At 40.2% G+C, this 20,064-nt stretch overlaps 1 protein-coding gene across 2 annotated transcripts in view; it reads right to left on the bottom strand.

Moving 5' to 3' along the window:
- DNAJC13 (DnaJ heat shock protein family (Hsp40) member C13) overlaps positions 1–9,758 on the bottom strand; it is a 123,042-nt gene extending 113,284 nt beyond the window's left edge. For both annotated transcript variants that reach the window (XM_036758915.1, XM_036758916.1), the window contains exons 1-2: positions 9,567–9,758; positions 6,787–6,830 (exon numbers count right to left, since the gene is read on the bottom strand). The gene's annotated coding sequence lies outside the window, so the exon portion shown is untranslated. The remainder of the gene's footprint in view (positions 1–6,786; positions 6,831–9,566) is intronic.
- Between the last annotated feature and the right edge of the window lie 10,306 nt (positions 9,759–20,064).

Raw genomic sequence — 20,064 nt, 5'->3', positions numbered from 1 at the left:
TTATCCAGAGAAGTTTGCAGGTTGTCTGCCCCCATGAGACTGGGAACTCCTTGAGAGCAGCGGCTGTTTTGTCTCTGTTTGTATTCCCAGCTCTCAGCACAGTGCCTGGCACATAGTAGGTACTTAATAAATACTTGTTGACTTGACTTATGCCAAACTGGTTGAAGATTACATTGTAACACTGAATCTTCAATATAGTTTGGGTAAGAAAGGTATAAATAGAATACACAGGTAGAATTCTAACAAGTATAGAATTTACTTTTGTTTCTAGTCATCTGAATCTAGCTACATACACCTCAAATCTGCAGGGTCATCATTAATCATTAGGTGATATGAGCAAGCAGTCAAGGAATAGCATAAACTGTATCAGAGCAAAGGGAATGATAAAGAAGGCAAAAAACAAAGACTGTCAGAAAAGTATCAATTTGCTAAAATACTTTTATCAGTTTCAAAGAGAATTAAAAAGAAAAATTGTACTGTGACTCCTAGACTATACTCCATGGGAGCAGGTACTACGCCAGTCTTTTAAGTCCCTCCCCCACTCCACCTCCAGGTTTGTACCTAAGTGCTTAACTGGTTTAATATGACAAAAATTTAAATGTGAATAGATCCCCAAATTAGTGGGTTTTATGGTAGTTAGTTTAATACCACGACTTTTTTTTTTTCATTTGGTCCAGACCTGTGATTTCATCTGTCTAGGAAACTTCCAGCATAGAAACTCTTTACTGAGTCAGATCAAATGCTCATTTATAATTTAACCTCCTCAGGAGTTGCCTGGACACCTAGAGGAACTGATTTGTCCACTGTTTACATAGCTATGATTCTACTAAAGAAAGACTTAAAGCCTGGTCCCAGGTCTTCCTGATTCCAAGGCAGTCTTCTGTTGGTTATGTCCTGTTGCCTTTCAAGATGAATTCAGGAACAGAAAATGCCAATCCTTAGCCCACTGACTGGCTTAGCTTTTGGTGGTGGGGGAAAGATTTCAGCTTTAAAAAAACAAATGACCATAACTGGATTAGGATTACAGTTTGTTTTTAAATATCACTGTGCTTTAAAATATTATAAGGGATAGATTCATGAAATGTTTCTTTATAAAATTTTACCTAATGTAGTACAGGTATAACAAATGCAGGTTTCAAGATTCTAATTAATTAAAAAACAGCACAAGTCAATGTTTTTACTCTAAAAGGCACATTTAAAATTTTCCATTTGATTTTCTTCTATTTTTCAGGAGGATATATTACAAACACCTGGAGGTGACTATTATAAGTACCGAATATTTCAAGTATTGTTATCACTAGCCACTATGTGGAACTGTGGATTAATTTAGCTGCTTTTAAAGACCATTTCTATTTATCAACAAAACAAATAGATGAAAAGGCTGGAATGTTCTATACCAAGTTTTAACCCAAGGTAAAGCACTAAAATTTTTGTTTTGTCTTTTAAATGCACTTACAATATTAAGTGCCCCAAATATTAATGGCGTATTAATGGCAAAAGATACATCAAAATGTTTTTCATTGAGCAAGACTATTTCAATATGTGAATGTGATTTCAATAAGAATGTGATTTCTTTTTAGTCCCTTCAGCCTTCAAGAGGTACTGCAGCCTAAAAACTGGACACCCTATAGCCTCTCCAAAATTAACGAATTAAGCTGGTCCACAGGTAGATTATCATAGTTCATACTGGCCCTACACACACACACACACACACACACACACACACACACACACACACACACGCGTGCGCGCGCACACACCCCCACACCCCCACTTTAGGATAACTATACAATCCAGTGAAGTCAAGAATGAAAAAAAAAGACCACACACCAATATAAGCAAAACAGATTAAATGGACCACTTGTTGTTATTCATTTTTCACTTTGTCAAAATATATTCAAATACTCTACCTATTTATGCTAAGCAGAACTCCAAACTACTTTTCTTAAAAGTCACTTCATATCATGACAGTTTTTTGCTTTGAAAACAGCATTAACTCCTTAAGGTTGTCACCTTGCATTGATATATAGTACCATGACTTACAAAACTGAGTAAAAAAAAAAAAAAGGCAGGCAAAATAAGGCAGAATCTAGAAGAGGCTGCCCCACCTCCTAGGTAGTCTCACATAACATTCCTATCCATAACAAGGCATGAAGAGCTGAAGAACCAAACAGAAGACAAAAGAAAGAGAAAATCCTTTGAACATACCTGTAAACTCAGAGGTTACAAGTCCAAAGACCTGATAAGTCATATACCTAGAGCTGTGGTCCCACATAGTAAGTGATATTTTAATGTCCAGAAAGACAGGCAGCCAGGAGGACTAACATACACTAGATATGGCTTGGGACTAATAATGTAGCACACTTAAAAATCTCAATTTCATCTTCTAATTATTATAGCATAATTAAATACAACTCAGCAAAATTGCTTTCCCTCTGACTTCTCTTTTTATGAAGTAGTGACACACCCTTTCAACCATTCTTATGTAAAGTTACAACTATAGCATTTTATTCTTTTATTCTCCAGCCCGTGATTTAAATGCCATTCAACTCAATAAGCATATCAAATGCAAATTACATGCAGAGTACTGTGCTAGAGAGAGCACAGGAAGATAATTTACCAAGTCAATTTTGGGATCTAAATTTTTGTCATTTGGTTTACTAAACATTTGTATGGGCTGTCTCATTCACAGATCTGCTCAGTGTACAACCTAGCTTCCTTCCATTTATCACTAATTAATTCAGGATTAAATGCAGTGTTACTGACTTACAAAGCTTTCACAGTTGTGGTCACATAAGCATTTAAAAAGGATACATGACTATTTGGTGGGAAGAAGCTTACAACAAGGAAAACCTCATTCACAATCTTAAAAAAAAATCTCATTAGGTCATTAGGACCAACATTTCCCCAAACAGTGCCAATTTACTCTTGATGCTTTCCATTTAACTTTAGTTTTCAAGATTTCAAACAAGAGGTAATCATTACATGAGCCTGATTTAATCTCCCAGATTCAAATTACCTAATTTAACGTATACTCCCCTTATTCTACTTCTGTCGTGGCTTCTAAAATTGTCCAGGTTATACTGAAATATCCAGGTAAAAGAAAGAGGCAGCTTTAATCAAGACTACTTGTCTTTTTTTTACGCTTATATTCTTCATGAGGAAGTGATTTTCATAATAATTAGGAGTCAAGTACCTTGTGACTCCTACACTGAGATAACAGTAATCTAGTGGAAAATGATAGCATCTTTTTTTAAACCATGATTCTTTTAAAAGATCTAAAATTTCACTTTATCTTCATTAACCACTTCTGAGTATTCAATCACAACTAAATTTCTGTACTTTTCCTCCTCCAAAACACAGGCACACATATACACAACATAAATGAGCTAACTCTAAACGAAAAAAAAAAAAAACCACTTATATTTAGGTTCTCTCCATCTTTTGCTACAATTACATTTTAAAAATATTTTTCGCTGAAATTACATTCCCAAATGTTTTATTAGGAAAGAAACCTTATATTTCGAAGAACCAGAAGACCAAATTATGAAAAATCAACTACATTTAAAAGATTACACTGTCATAAAAGCTCAAGAGGTTTTGAAAATCTTTAAAAAGTTCAAATTAGGGGCAGCTAGGTGGCAAAGTGAGTAGAGCACTCACCCTGGAGTCAAGAGGACCTGAGTTCAAATACGGCCTCAGACACTTGACACGCTTACTAGCTGTGTGACCTTGAGCAAGTCACTTAACCCTAATTGCCCTGCCTTCCCCCTCCCAAAAAAAAAGTTCAAATTAGCTTTGTTCATTAGGAACAAAAATGAAATTCTTTTTCTCAATAAATATAACAAAAATGTTAAGTGGTTAGCAGCATAGTCAATTTTTATACAGGTTAAAAATACAAATTAGGCTGTTTGCACTGTCTAGGTGAAATGCTGCCATGAGAACTTTAAGCCACTGCTTTCTTTTTAACTTTTTAACTTGTAATCTTTAACTATAAAAAGAAGATGCTTCTAAAGATATTGAAGTGGCTGTCCAGAACCACTTTTAAATCTTACAATTTAATTTAGCATTCATACCTTCCCAAACGTTACCCTACAATGCAGGAAACTAAAACCATCATAAGAACAAACCAACAAGACCAAAGCTCTTCTTTAAAAGAATGGATTTATGACCTCATAAGTCTTTAACCATTAACAGTATGAGCACATTATTAGTTATCCTCTGAATACTGCATCTGATCATTCAGTTTTTCCATGAAAGTAAGAACTATGCATTCTATACAAGCTACATAACACCACCTGCCACATAGGCTGCTTTTGTTGACAGGATGACAGTTGCATTGTACTCTGCTCTGGCTATACCTGGAATGTTGAGTTCAGCACTCAGTGCCACATTTAAGGACATTGATAACAGGAGGGCATGCAGAACCATGAAAGGTTTTTGAATCCAATACATAGATTAATTAAAAGACTGGGGATATTTAGACTAGTAAAGATTTAGGAGGGCATGATACTGTTTTCCAAATATCTGAATGGCTCTCATGTTAAATCAAGAAGCATTTATTTAGCACTTACTGTGTGCCAGGCACCGTACCAAGCAGTGGAGGATAGAAAGGCAAAAACAGTTCCTACTCTCAAGAAGTTGACAGTCTAATGGGAGAGAGACAACATGCAAACAATTATGCACAAAGGGCAGCCAGGCGGCACAATGGATAAAGTGCTGGTCCTGGAATCAGAAAAACTCATCTTCCTGAGATCAAATCTGGCCTCAGATACTTACTAGCCCTGTGGTCCCAAGGCAAGCCACTTTATCCTGTTTGCCTTAGTTTCCTCATCTGTAAAATGAGCTGGAAAAGGAAATGGCAAACCACTCCAACATCTTTGCCAAGGAAAACCCCAAATGGAGTCACAAAGATTTGGACACAACAGAAATGTACAAACAAGATATATACATGATTAAGTGGAGATCATCTTGGAGAAAAGGCTCTAGCATTAAAAAGGATTGGGAAAGACTTCTTGCAGAAGGTGAGATTTTAGCAGAGACATGTAGAAAGCCATGGAAGCCAGGAGGCAGAGATGAGGACGGAGAGATTGGAAATCTTGGTTTAGGGGACAGCTACTAAAAATGCCCAGAGTCAGGATGTGGAGTATTTTGTACTGGGAACAAGGAGGTCAGTATGACTGGATGTCACAGTATCTGGTGACAAGCCAAGTGTAAGAAATGTGAAAATATGAATTAGACTATTTGGCCCTCAAGGCAGAATCAGGAGAAATGGTGAAAAATGCTCACAAATAAATTTAGACCTGATAGCAAGAAAAGCTCCATAGCAATTAGCATGATCCCAAAGTAGAAAGAACAGGATGCCTTACCAAGTGTCACAGGCTCCCCCTCTTTCAAGGTCTTTATTTAAATAGTCCTTTCAGATGTGAATTGAACTAGGTGCCTACAGAGGTCCCTTACAACTCTAAAATTCAGTGAATCTGTAATAAGGTCTTAAAATTATATCACCGGCTGCTGTTCTGGTCTCCCTTCAGTTGCTTTTATTTTTGAAAGAATGAAATAAATGTAAGCAGATAGCAAAAAAGTTAGCAATCTCCTAAAATTTTAGCTAATATCTATACTATAACTACCCACCAAGCTGCAGCACATTACCTTTGTGAAGTGCTTGCCTATAGTTTCTGCTTAGACTTTAAGGAAAAATCTTTTTATAGTTTTCAAAACACAATAAATCATCAAATTGTGGTATCTACAGAATTTGAGATCTCCTTTTTACTAATCTTATTTTAAATGGAAATTTGTGGCCATGCATCAGAAATGTTAAAGTGACTCCAGCACAATGGAAATAAAGCCAAGAATGAAGACAGAAAATCTGTGTTCAAGTGTTGCCTGTGACACGCATAGCTCTCAGTACTCTAAGCAAACATGCACTTGTAGGAGCTTCCTTACACACCAGCTGCCTATACTAATGAGATCAAGGTCCAGGAAGTAATCAGGTACCAATTCCTGATGAATTTCATAATTAGCAAAGTTTGGTTTCATTGAGTCTTTACTTTCCAACAACTACCCATCACTTCATGGTGCTAATATTTATGAACTTTGAAAGTGCCTTCAACACTCATCTCTCATGAATTTGAAGTCAATATGCTTAAGGTATTCTATAAAATAAGAGGTCCTAACCATATATAAACATTCAATTTGTACGTCACTGAAGCTTTCTCAAAAAATGTCTTTATATTTGTCATTTTATCTTCAGAACATAACAGGTTTGATACAAGCACACTGTGTACCAGATTAGCATGCCCTTTAACCTTTTATATACAAACTACAAGTTTACTTTCAAGAATCTAAAAAGATTAGCCTTACTTATGAGAAGAGAGAGAGAGGAGGAAGAGAAGGGAAAAAGGAGAGGAAAGAGGTAGGGAGAGGCAGGAAGAAAGAGAGGGAGAGGAAGATAGATGGACTTAGGACACTTTGTTCCAACCGGCAAAATGTATTTTCTGGAGCCCTACTTTAACCTATCACTGTTCTTTTGGCTAACTCGTAATACAAGGAATGAAATGTCACAAGGTTATCAGGTAACAAAGTTTTACTTTGAGCATCTCTAAACATTGTTCCTTTTACAATTAAAAAGTTTAAATTGTTACTGTTTCCCCTTTCCATACTTTAAGATAGCAACAAAATATAAGCTTTTAGTCTGACTTTCTGATACACACTCTTAAAGGGAAATTCAACCTTTTCAAGTAAGTCTGCAGTTAAAAAACCCCAAGGGGAGAAAAAAAGGCCTACCTGTTAGAGAATGACAAGCATCCAAAAGAGACCTTGTATCATGCCTAGAAATTAAACAAACAAATAAGCACTCCTTAGGAAGAACAATAGAACAGAAGGCCAAGGATAAAGATTTGTTTTTGCTGCTTCAAATGATAAGACAAAAATTGAAAGAAAAAACAAACTGCCCTAAAAATAAAATATATTAACAATCTTAAACTTATAGATTGAAACAGAGTTAAAACAATTATTTCAAAATGCTTTGGGGGCTTAGTTTTGCCTTCCCCAACTCTTCCTGACCAATCACAGTCATGGCACACATACGAAGAAAAACAGTCTCTAACACACCCAGGGCCCAAACCAACAGGGTTTTTTAGTTTCAAGTCAATACTGTACTACTAGCGTATGCTAGTATGTATGGACTTTGTTGTCTCAAGTACACAGACTGCTGAAAGCATTTAAGGGCATATTTAAGTTAGTACCCCTAGCAAAATATCATGTTACAAAGTATACTCTCCATTTTAAAAACAGGTAACTGTAATTAAGTCAAAGTGGGCCACAACTATGTTAAACAGCCCTTAAAAGATTCTCACTGTAATTTAAATCATAACATCAGTTTTAGAGATGGAAGAGGCTTTACAAATCATTTAGTTCAATACTCAAGAATATGGAAGATGAGTCTCGAAGAGGTTGTGACTTATGGGAGTTCACTCAACTGGTCATCAGCACAACTGAGTTTCAAACCTAGGTCCTAGGACTACAAATTCAGTCTCAAAATAAGATCCTTTTGGCCACTTTCAACCATTACAAACAACACTTGGGGTAAAATATAACGAGCAGGTACAAACTTTTTGCTGTTGCTTGTCTCCACTAGCTGCCCACCTTAGCTTACAGAATTTCAATGTATAAAGGATATCTAGACCAGGTTCATTTTACAGATTAGAAAATCAAGGTCCAGGGTAACTTACTAAAGGTCACACAAGGCAATAAGGTGGAGAAGTCAGAATTCAAACCCAGGTCTTTCTAATCAAAATCCAGTGTACTTTACACTACACCAAGATATCTTCCAATTGATTCTTACTACTTTTTAGTACCTCAGAAAGTACTGAAGGTTTGCACACAGGTATTTGCCTTCAGGAGGGCAGGGATAATATGTGCAGACCTAAATCAACAATTCAACCACTTTTAGCAACTGGAGTAGGGTGGGGGATACTGGTTGCAAAGGAAGGAGAAAAGCCCCAAGTGCTTTAGTTTTTAACAACTTTGAATTTAAATTATCCATACAACTCTTCAGGAGTCAATTGTACTATCCCATTTGAGAAGCTGAGGAATTAAGCTTACCTTCAACCTGAAAAACTGACTCAACTTTATGTTTTCGGGGTTTTTTAGGCTCACAAAATGATTATTCTTTAAAAGAAATAACATGAAAGCAGTTTTCACTATCAGAGGCTGTTAACTTGAAGCAATTTTCACAATTTCAAAGCTTGTATGATTAAGCATTACTCTTACTCTGCTCATGGGAAGTATTTGCCTTTTTACCCTCATTGAATAAGGAAGGCACTAATTTCCAGGAACTGGACCAGATTGTCTCCGAATATACTGTTGCCTTCCTCTCCATCACTATATCTCTGTCATCCTTCTACTCTCCTTTCCCTCTCTTCATTACCCTTTATTTCCTGTTTTCCACTTAAAGTTAAAAAATGCTCAATTTCCAACATTAAACCCGAACTTGAGGTATTTATTGGCAATTTGCTATACTTATCTACCTTCCATGATGACTGTAAAAGCATATTCAGCTTAGATTATGTTTTGATTCCTGTTTTGCTATTCTAAATCTTTTGAAAGCACAAAGATAGTTTATGTATGCTGAACATGAGAGTCAAACAAGGAATTGATTTTCAGCGGATAAACTGCTAAAAAAGTAATGATGGGAACTTGTCCTATGAGGCTTTATTACTCCAATTACGCTGCTTTCTATTTATGAACATGATTCACATTTTTATGATTTGTACCTAAAACCAGCTTTCTGAAACAAGAATACCAACTTGCAAATTTGTCGAATCAAAAAAGGGAGAAGGCACAAAAAAAGATGAAAATACAAAATCTGAAACTCCTAAAGAAACGCTTGAAAATCTTTACTGGTTTTTACAATGTAAATATGCTGCATTAATTTCCCCAAAGGTCTTTAGCACGGAGAGCAGATACTGAGGAACGGTTGTCTAGGGGAAGCTGGAGAGAGGATTAAAGCAAAGACCACCAAAACCCTTAAGCATGAACTGGGTAGGGACTGAGAAAGAACTGTCTCCAGGCAGTGGGACACAGGATTACAATGAAAACCACTAAACTTTTTTTAAACAACCTCGGTCAAAGCCTGTCCAGACATTATCACTTTTTTTTTAAAGACTGAAATCGAAAACTCATAAAGGATACAGGATACCCCTAGGGGCTCGGTGGTCCTACCCTAGAGCAAGCAGGAGAAGGGGATACGAAGTGAAAAGATAATTTCCCACTGCAGCTCTAGTAACAGGGCAAGAATCATCTTCCACAGTTGCTTCGGTCAGAATCTCATCTTCCTTCTCCCACCCAAAGCCTCGGATAGTGAAAGTGCAAAACTTCACCCCCTTCTCGGCCGAAGCCGCGGCAGCCTGCCCGCTGCAGGAGCCCGACGGAGGCTGCCAGCGCCGGGAGACGCTCGGGAGCGGGGTCCAGCCGGGGGACGCCCCGCGCGGACCTCCCGGGCGAAGGGCGAGGCCGCGCCCTCGGGGCCCCGCCGCCGGACGGCAGGGAAGGAGCGGCTTTACCTGGGCAAGGCACCGGAGAGGCGCTCCTCGCTCCGAGCTCTTCGATTGCCCGGCCGGGCGCCTCCTGCTGCCGCCGCCGCCGCTCCCGCTGCCGCGCCCAGAGGGTGGCTGAGGCGCCCGCTTAGCTCCCCGGCCCAGCCTGGCCCAGCCCCCTCGCCACTTCCTGCTCCCAGCCGCCGGGAGACTGCTGCGGCCGCCGCGCTCTCCGCCCCCTCCGCCTCCTTCTCCCGCTGCCTCTCAGAGGCTCGCTCTGGAGGCCGCCATCTTCGCTTCGGCTACGGGCGACCGCGCTCAGCGCGCCTGCGTGGCCACCGCCCGAGGCTGTCACGAGACCGGATCAGCTGATTTCTACACTACCCGCCCTCCCCCGCCTCCCGGGTTCAGCCCCTCGGGCCAACCCTCGATCTGAGCCGAGGCGCCCCAATCCCGCCCCCTACACGCCTTCTCCCACCCATTTCTCCGCCCCGTCCAGGCCCGGAACCCACCCATAACCAACAGCTTGTCAGCCCCGCCTGAGAGAGCGCATGCGTGGGGGCTGAGGCGGGGGCGGGGCAGAGGAGAAGGAAGGGAAGGGAGAAGAGTCCAAGCAGCACGAGGGGCGACTCGCCGCGTCTCCGAGGGCGCATGCGTAGAGCCGAGTAGTGGGCGGGGCAGAAGACGGAAAAGGGAAAGGGCCGAGTCAGTCCGGGTAGCACGAGGCCCGCTGAGAGCGCGTGCGTGGAGTTTAGGCAGGGGCGGGACAGAACAGACAGAGGAGTCAGAGTCCGAGCAGCACGTGGGATGACACACCCCTGCCTTCCCCGAACTGGGAGGGGGACTTACAGAAAGAAACGCTGGGCAAATGTTCGGTGTTTGACTGGGTGCCTCACACCGGGCCTCCTCGGCCACCCTAGCCAGGCAGAAACAGAAATAAATTAAGCATGAGGCCCTCTCCTAGTTCAGGGCCAAAGGGCGCAGGGAAGGCCTCAGACCACGGGATCTCACCACGCTTGGAACTGGGGTTAGTGTCAAATCTGGAGCAAGTTTTGGGGGCAGGAATGCTTTGAGAGAGTGACAGGGTCATAGATGCTGTTGAACCCCAAAGTTTGGTTGAAGGAGGCAAACAAGCTAGGTGACAGAAAAATCCATGTTGTTTATTATTTTCCCTTAAAGCATAGCTAAGCTAGCTTACTTGTACGTGCAAGGAGTCAGAGCACAAGCTCTGGCTGTCTGAACAAAGAAATGAGAAAACTTATATTCATCACTTTTATGATCCCCATGTATGTTTAACCATGATACAAGAAGAGGATTTTCCTCAATGGAATAGATTTGTAAATACAATAAGCTTGTTGACAAGGGTGGGTTGAAACTACAACCCAGCCTTCCGTGTTTCATTAACATTCCATAACATAGTATATCCCCTTAGAATATTAAGCGAGGTAGTCTCTCGGGATTAGGGTCTCATCTAGAATGTTCTTAGGTCAGCCGGATCTGGCCTCGTTGACAGAGAAAAGATACTCTCTGAGCAAACTTTAGAGAACAAAGAAGCCTTGGTCCAGGTTCTTCTTCCAGCAGATCGTTAATTCAGGCCCTGGTCCTTGATTGAAATTACAAAAATGATATAAAATGGTATAAAAAGTTCCACAATCCAGAGTTGGAAGCGAACTTAGAGCCCATCCAGTACAACTTCCTCATCTTACAGGAGAGGAAACTGAGGCTGAAGTGATTTGCCAAAATCACCATCTAAAGCAGGATTTGAACTCCGGTCCTTTCTAACTCCAAGCCTAGTGGTCTAGCCTCTTTTTTAGCTTAAGGAATAGGTGTAAAATTCAGGGCTGCTTCTGGAGAAATTTGAGAAAGGTCAACCCTGCTTGATTTACTATGGGATAAAAAATATTAATACAGCTGTTAGAAGACTGCTTGGGTAAGGACCCCAGATTTTCTTCCCACTTTACAGTGAATACAAGTCGTAAGCCATTAGGTCCAGTGGTTAGGGTAGTTCATGAAAATCTAGAAGTTTCCGATGAGCAGGCTTTAACACTCAAAGAAGAATGGATGATAAGATTTAGAAGTTGGAAGGATTTTAATAAATAGCAGAACTGGTATTGGAACTCAGGTCCTCAGATTTCTAGTCTAGGGCTGGTTTTTGTATATTGACTAAGATATTTTCCTTCCTGTTTGACTACACTGTCATACATTTGACATGACCCAGTACTGTTTAGTCAATTTTTTTAAAAGCTCTGGCCATGGATATCACATACTCAAAACAAGAAAAATGAAACTTACAGCATAAATTTTGTAAAAATCAGGTGAATTTTTTTTTTTTTTGCATTTCAGATTTTGGACTTTTTGTAAGCAGTAATCTGATTTGTATTATCAGCCTGATGATTTATGCAAAATGCTTTTTAAACTGAAGCTATATAAATTTGAATTATCATTACAGTTATTTATGTACATAAAATCATAGAGCTGAAACTAGAAGAAGCCTGGGGATAATCTAGTCCAACTCTTTTATTTTAATAGATAAGGAATCTGAGTCTGAGGGAAGTTGAGAGGTTTGCCCCAGGGTTGTTCAGGTAGAATTTGAATCCAAGTCTTCTCTTCCCTGCAACCCCCTCATTTTACAGATGAAGAACTGAGACCCAGAGAGGTTAAGCAACTTGCTAAAGGTTACACCGGTAGTTAGTTACTGGCAAGACTTGAACCCAGGTCCTCTACTTCCCAAGTCAGCATTCTTTCTCTTGTACTGCAATAGGTGAGTCAAAGGAATGAAAAACTGTGATGGGTCATTCTGACTTCAGATCCAGTTGTCTTTCCAGTACACCACACTCTCTCCCCATGTCTTGTTTTTTCTTTACAAAACTGTCATAATTCCCAGTTATTAAACATAATAGGTGCTTAATTAATTTTAATTGAAATGGAACGTATGGCATACTCTCAGGATAACATGAAGGAAGCAATATCATAGTGAATTAGAACAATTTTGATGTTAAAGTAAATACTTTGGAAGAATGCGTGCTTCCTTAGGGAAAGACTTCTTTATTTCATTTAATTCTATCACCTCTTGCAGTTCCTTGCACATAGTAGATGATCAATAAATACTGTTGAATTGGGTCAGATTCAGTTAAGATCAAAGCTAGCCTTTCACATTGCTGGTTCTGGATTTCAAGGAGTCAGAGAGGAAAGCACCTTAAATTGAAGTTCTTAACTCTTACCAAAGCTACACTTCCTCCTCTGCTCAATATCACCTGAGATTTCTCCCATCAAACCTGATCTGACCCTTGGGAATTTTCCCTTCCCTCAAAGGGGGTGCCTGCTCTAACCATCTCTCCCAGTGAATGTCAGTCCTTCCTAAAGAGTGAAGCCTATGTCAGTTTCTTTGACTTCTATGAGTTATCATATCCTGCTGTAGATTTCAGGGCTTATTTAGAATAGTTCTTTATGAAATAGAGCCTGAGAATCTCAGACTCCCTACAGAGAATTTATAGATGTACAGCCAGGTACAAGGGAAGCAATGCTTTATTTGGAGTCGAAGAGTCCTGGCTGTCCTCTCTTGAGCTCAGTTTCTTTACCTGTAAAACGAAGGGGATAGACTAGATCTAATAGCCCTTTCAGGTCTAACACTGATTCTATTACTGAAACAAGGGCCATGTAGAATGAGTAGAATGATTGTTCAGTCGTTTCTGACTTTTCATGACCCCATTTGGGTTTTTTTGGCTCATTTTGCAGATGAGAAAACTGAGGCAAACAGAATTAAGTGACTTGCCCAGGGTCATACAGCTAGTTTCTGAGGTAGGATTTGAACTGAGGTCCTCCTCACTGCAGGCCTGGCATTCTATCCACTACACCGCCTAGCTGCCCATAAGAAATAACTGCGTTGATGAGATGACAGAGCTATTGAAACATATAAAAGTGATGAAAATAACTTGCATATTCTTCCTCCTCAATGTTTGCAAAATTTGAAGTCTACGTAGATTGTTTCTGATACTGTGACTTCGGTCTTTTGGCACTGTTCAGAACATGGTCAAAACATGGGACTTAGATTTTAATTTTGCTGGAGGGTATTCAGATAAAAATACTAAAGAAACAGTATTATAGATTGTTCTCCTTTGCCTTGCGTGATCCCTACAAATTCTTTGGTGTCTATTTTTGCTTGTTTCATCCAGAAAAAAAAATCTTGGTCTGGTTTGTCCTTGAACCAGCCCTTCTTCCCCTGCACCATATGCAGCCTGTGAGGAAACAGCAGTTCCTAGAGGAGGGAGGACCCCGGGGAGAGGAGAAGGAGGAAGGGGGAAGGAAGCTGAAGAAACATTAGTTATGCAAATACGATACTCTTACTGCTGAACTGAGCTCTTGGGAGGCCCTGTGCCAGCACCCCTTCCTGCATTACTGTAACTTCCTGCTGGCTCCTATGTAAACTTGCAGCAAGTTTCGTCTCCTCTTTAGGTCTTCATTTCTTCATCTATAAAATGGGAGGAGTTGAACAAAAGAATATTTAATGTTTCTCTGAGTTTATTTTTGTGGAGAGCAAAGGGATCTCCTAGAGTCACAGAATCTAAGTGAGAAGTGACCTCTGAGACTATATAGTCCTATGCATATGAACAGGAATCCCTTCAACAACAGGCCAACAAAGTAGTCTTCCAGCCTGTGCTCGACTGCCTCCACTGATGCAGAACCCTGCAGTTGCTGATAGATATAGCTTGTTTAATTTTTGGCCATAATTGTTAGGAACTTCCCCCTATCTCCTGAGTCTGCCCCTGCAATTTCCAGATGGCTCCTAATCCTGCCTTCTGCAGCCACGCAGGAAAAGTCTCATCTCTTTTCCACATGATGGCCCTTCAAATACCTGAAAACAGTTGTCATGTCCCCTAAATCTTTTTTTTTTTTCCTGCAGACTAAACATTCTCAATTACCTCAACCCAAACTCATATGGCATCTTCTTTAGGCCACTCACTGTCCTGGTCATCCTCCTCTCAGTGCAGTCCCTTTTGTTAGCTTCCTTCCTAAAATGTGGTGCCCAGAAATGAATGTTGTGGTTAAGAGGTGGTCTGAGCTGGAGACACTACTTCAAGACTATTCCTGTTTGATCATTCTGCATCCTAAGATGGCATCAGGGTCACCTGAAGATTTGACCAACATCATCTATGCCTTCATTTACTTATTGATTTTTTTAAATAGTTGAAAAGACTAGGGCCAAGGACAGACACTGGGACACCCTACAAGAGATCTCCCTCCAAATGAATGTTGCTTAATTCTCCTTGGGGTAAAGTCATTCAGACAGTTCCAGATAGCTAACTGTACAGTCATCTAGCCCACATCTGTCCATCTTGACAACCAGGAAATCATGAGATTTGCCATATGCCTTTCTGAAATCCAGCTATGTATGATATCTCCCTGATCTTTTGATCAAGTAACTGTTAAAAAGGCAACATGTTGTGAGAAATGATTATTAATAACCAGTATCTTGAGATTCAGAGCTCCCCCGCTTCTTTCAAAGTCCTGACTTTCTTTTTCTTTTTTTTCCTTTGAGGCCATGGGGGTTAAGTGACTTGCCCAGGGTCACACAGCTAGTAAGTGTCAAGTTTCTGAGGCCAGATTTGAGCACACATCCTCCTGCTTCCAGGGCCAGTGATGTATCCACTGTGCCACCTAGCTGCCCCAAGTCCAGTTTTTCTTGAAGGACATTACTGATAATGAGATTTCTACTCCATCCTGATCCTGGTCGGACCCCACCAAAAACCTAGCAAGGAATTTAATCTAGGGTGGGGAAGACCATTGTGTTCTGCTCAGGCTTGGGTGGGGTATACATTCTTTGAATTGATAGTCTAAAGCTATTCGAGGTCTGATATAGAGATGCTTTCCCTATCCAAGAGATACTCAGCCCTTCATTTTAATACAGCCCACCTCCAATCATATTAGCCAATTAGATTTGATTGCTGTGTGGTGGACCACCTACTGTTTTGAAGGGTATATAAACTGTGAGTCTGCCAAATGACCATTTTATTAATAACCTGCTGACCTTATTAATAAAATGATTAAATTGCCCCCAAACTATGTCTCTTGAACCTTTTGAAACATCCCAATATTTAGTTTTCATTATCTCTTTTTGGTGAACCCAGATTGGCTCTTGGTGATCATTTATTTATAACTAACTGCTCACAAATTTTCATTTTAATAACCCCTTTTAAAAGTTCATTAGCAAACAAATTTAAGATTACCAGTCTATCATCCAAAGACTCTGCCCTGTTCTCTTTTTTAGAACATCAGAAGACAACAACAAATCTATAAAATTTGGAATTCTTCAAAAGGCCACATTAAGGATCTAGAAAGCCCCCTGTGGCCTTAAGGCGGCAGGTTCCCCCTCCCCCACCCATATTCCTTCCCTCAAATTACACCTGAAATGTCAGCCAACTAGTACAGTTGGGACAGATTTTCTCCAAAATCTTTTACAATCCTGAATCCTATGATCCTCGATCAGCTCCTTGCTTTCATAGAGATTACAAATTAGGAGATTGTAGTTTTTATTTATGTAGCATTTACAAAGCCTTTGATTCCTTATGATAATCCCATGAGTTAGGTTGGGAAAGTATTCTTATTTTCATAGTTTTCTTGGTCTCTTGATTTCTTTGATATAGATAGGGAAGGCCCAATGAGGAAATCCCCCCACCCCATCAATACATTTGTAGCCATAGATAGTTGCCTAGGGCAAGGAGAGGTTAAGTAATTTGCCTCCTGTGGCCAGAGGTAGAACCTGAACCCAGGTCCTCCTGACCCCAAGACTGGCTCTCTACTATGTAACACAGCTCTTCCTATTTTATTGGGAAGCAAACAGGTTCATTTTTCTACAATTCAGGAATGTAGGGAATCCAGAGACTCTATCCTGGGGCCAAGAGTGGGAGGAAGTGTGAAAACTCATGACTAAACAAAGATCCTTTGTGTCCTTTTCGATTATTATTAGTTTTCTTAAATCTCAACAGTGAAATTTTGCAAATATGCCTTTCTTTGTTACTTTAGGTGAGGATTTTTAAATCCTAATGTTGAATCTTGTTAATTTAAAATACTTTGTCTTGTCAGATTCTAGATATTGCCAGAATAAGATGGAATTTCTCTGCATATAATGTCTAGAATTTGCAGACAACCAGGATTTCCAGTCTGCTACTAAATTATTAAGATTGCATATGAGTACTTCTGTCCACAGCAGCAATTCTTGAGTCTAAAATCCTTTAAGTGTGTCTGAAAACTAGAAATATGTCATTGGTTATTTTTCAACTGATCCTCAACTACAGACTCAATCTTTAAAAACGATTGATGTGGTTGGATGATAGGATCATGGATTTAGAGCTGGAAGAGATCTTGTTTCTTTTAGACAAGCTATATCTTTCTGTGTTTCTCCGTGACCACAAGAGCTACAGTGACAAAAATAACAGGTATTTATGCTATCTCTCACAACAAAAAGAGCAGGGTTGCCAAAATATTTATCCCTGAGGCTTACATTCATGCCATAACTCTGTGTACCAAGGGTCATTTCATCTCAGAGCTCTAAGTACCTCATGACCAGAAAGGTATCATCATTCTACCTGTCATCATAAAACCAGCTATAGCACAGCATTTAAGATATATTTTCATCTGCAAATCAAAATTACACATTTCAACTGATTGGTTATTTTCTCCACTAAGGCAGACTGCAATTCATTCAGACCTTGTTAGATAGTTTTCAAGAATTATAGGGCCTCAAAAAATTTCTCACCTGGCAGTCAGAACTCTATGAACCTTTCAGATGCCTCTTAATTGGGCTGGTCCCCTGACAACAAAGAGATGTCACCAAACTTAAGAGTATGATTGAAGATATTACCATACTTTTAAGATTTAATGAATTGAAAATTGATCAAGCACAAGGCCTATTCTTAGGCCTGGAGTATAGAGGTGAGTGAATAATCTCTTCTCAAGGTTCATGGAGGAACCTCAGAGAACATTTAGTCTACTCCTCTCGTTTTACAGGCCCAGGGAGGTTAAGTGACTTACCTGAAGTCACAAGAAGGAATGGATCCCAAGCCCAGTCTCACACTGCTTCCCTGGAGAAGAAACAATGAATGCGTGCTGTGACTTACTCTTTGTTAGAGTCATTGAAACTCAGTATCTGCTGAATCTGCATATTGATCTTACGTCCGTCTAGTTACTTTGTTATTTTTTTTAAATAACTAACACGTTTTATTTTGATATAACAGACACTTCCAACAAATGGGAGAATTTCTCTACAAATAACATTCCGTGACAACAATTAAGGCAAAGCCCCTAATAATATGATGAGCACCCGTATCACATACCACCTCTACTGTCAGTAGTTATTGTTAAGGAGGTGGCACCCTTTAACTTGGTTAACACGAGATCAGCATCGTTCGTTGCACTTGACGGCTTCTCTCCATGTCTCTGGATGTGGGCTTTCTCTTCTAGTTGTTGCAGGTCTTCTTCAGCCTCTGCCTTTTTTTCACCCTGCATCACATGATCCACAGCTTCCTATCTTTTCACTGGGGGTCGCTAAACAAATGGAACTCCCTTAGACCAGTGAAATTCTGCCAGCCAACAAGCTTTTATTAAGCGCTTCAAGTACAAATACAAGCACGGGCCATCTCTGCCCTTAGGGAACTTACATTCTAATGGGAAGGATGGCACATAAAAGGAAGCTGAAAAGGAGGCAGGACAAGAAAAGACACAGGAGGGCAATCTGGTCAAAATGGAGAAGTGGCTTGCTTGGGTGCCCTCCTTAAACCAATGGTGTGGGAGGAGCCCTCCACTCTCCAATCAGAGGGACACTGGGTTCTTCTGAGATGCGAATTCTAGGGCTGAATAGATCTTCCAAGATGAGGACTTTTGAATATTAGATGAGTGTAGCCTGGTGGGAAATGAAGGAATATTCTGCACTCGGAGAGGATATGTGGCTAAAATCTTATATAATTTTAACTACTTAGGAAGAAAACTATCAAAAACTGCCCAGCTTTTTTTCCCCTTTTGCAGTAAAAGCAATTGCAGTCACTTCCTTGGTTCACAGGGAAACAAATCTAATAGAGGGAGTCATATTTCAAGCCCAATTAAGACGGGAAATTACTGGTTCTTAAGGCCGTGTCGTGAATTTCTTTCAATATCATGCTAGAATCAGAAGAACTGGATTCAGGTAACTGCTTTTCAGCTTACTAGCTGGGTAGCCTTGGGCAAGTTATTGCTCCTCTCTGGGTCTCAGTTTCCCCATCTGTAAAGTAAGAGGCAGATTAGATGCTTGCTGAGGTCTCTTCCCACTCTAATGAGTATTAAGAAACAAAGGATAATTAATAGGAAATTAGAAATGCTCTGAAGCCATTGCCATATCCAACATTTATAGACAAACAGACGTTACTGGCTTAGTGTAGTAACTTCACTAACTTTTTTTATTATGGAACTCTGAGGACTAGTAATGCATGCTTGCTGTCCAACCTTTATTGAGACCAGATTGTTATGTTTAGACACAGAGTCAATTTTATCTTTTACCCACCAGTAGAATGTAAGGGACATTTAAGGTCAGGGACAGTTTTTCTATTGCCTTTCCATCCAAGATTTTATAATGTCTGCTTTGTATGTTTCTTGTATACAGTTAGCTAGAAGAATATTAGTGTTTAAAAGACAGGCCTTTCTTTCCAGAAGAAGTTTGGGGTCGTGTGCAATTTCCCAAAGGCAATCCAGACTACTTTTCTCCTGTTCAGTTTTTTGGCCGAGCTCATTGCCTGTTTGTAATGGCTTTTATCTAGACAAAATATATGAGTTGAATGCCTGGTGAAGTTGTCTGTTGTGTCATAGTCTGGACACTAATCCTCATCCACTTGGGTTTTCCTGTGTGGAGCATAGAGCCAAACATTTCTTTAAAGCCTAGCTCTTTTGAGTGATCATGGATCTCTTTGAAGAGGCTCTGCAGTATTTCCAGGCTCGGTCCAGTCAGCACGCTGCCATCAACAAAAAGGAGCATCTGGAGGGACTCCTCATCCTTAGGGAGGGACACCTACCACTGGGGGCTGGGCTCCATAGAATGTTGGACTCAGATCGTGACTTTGGGCAAGTCACTCAACTTCTGCTTGCCTCAGTTTCCTTAACTGTAAAATGAGGATAGGAATAGCACCTGCCTCCTAGGGTTGGTTTGAGGATCAAATGAGATTTGTCAAGCACTTAGCTCAGTGCCTGGCTAGGTGCTTAATAAATATTTACAGTGTGCTTTGCACATATTATTTCATCTGACTCCTACGACAAACCTGTGGGGTGTGTGCTATTATAATCTCCATTTTACAGATGAGGAAATTGAGGATGAGAGAAATTAAATGACTGGGCCACAGTAACACAGTTACTGCCCAGTAAGTGTCTGAGTCAGGATTCAAACTCAGGTGTTCCTGATTGGGAGACCATCATTCTATGTACTGTGCCACTTAGTGGCCTCAGCTCTTTTATAACCCCCGTTTTTGTATAGTAGATTTTAAATTCTACGGCAGCGGGCTTGGGTAGT

This window comes from Trichosurus vulpecula, chromosome 5 (genome assembly GCF_011100635.1).
Source record: "Trichosurus vulpecula isolate mTriVul1 chromosome 5, mTriVul1.pri, whole genome shotgun sequence".
NCBI classification, from domain to species: Eukaryota; Metazoa; Chordata; class Mammalia; order Diprotodontia; family Phalangeridae; genus Trichosurus; species Trichosurus vulpecula.
Note: the sequence above shows the minus strand (reverse complement) of the source record. Positions and strands in the feature narration are given on the sequence as shown.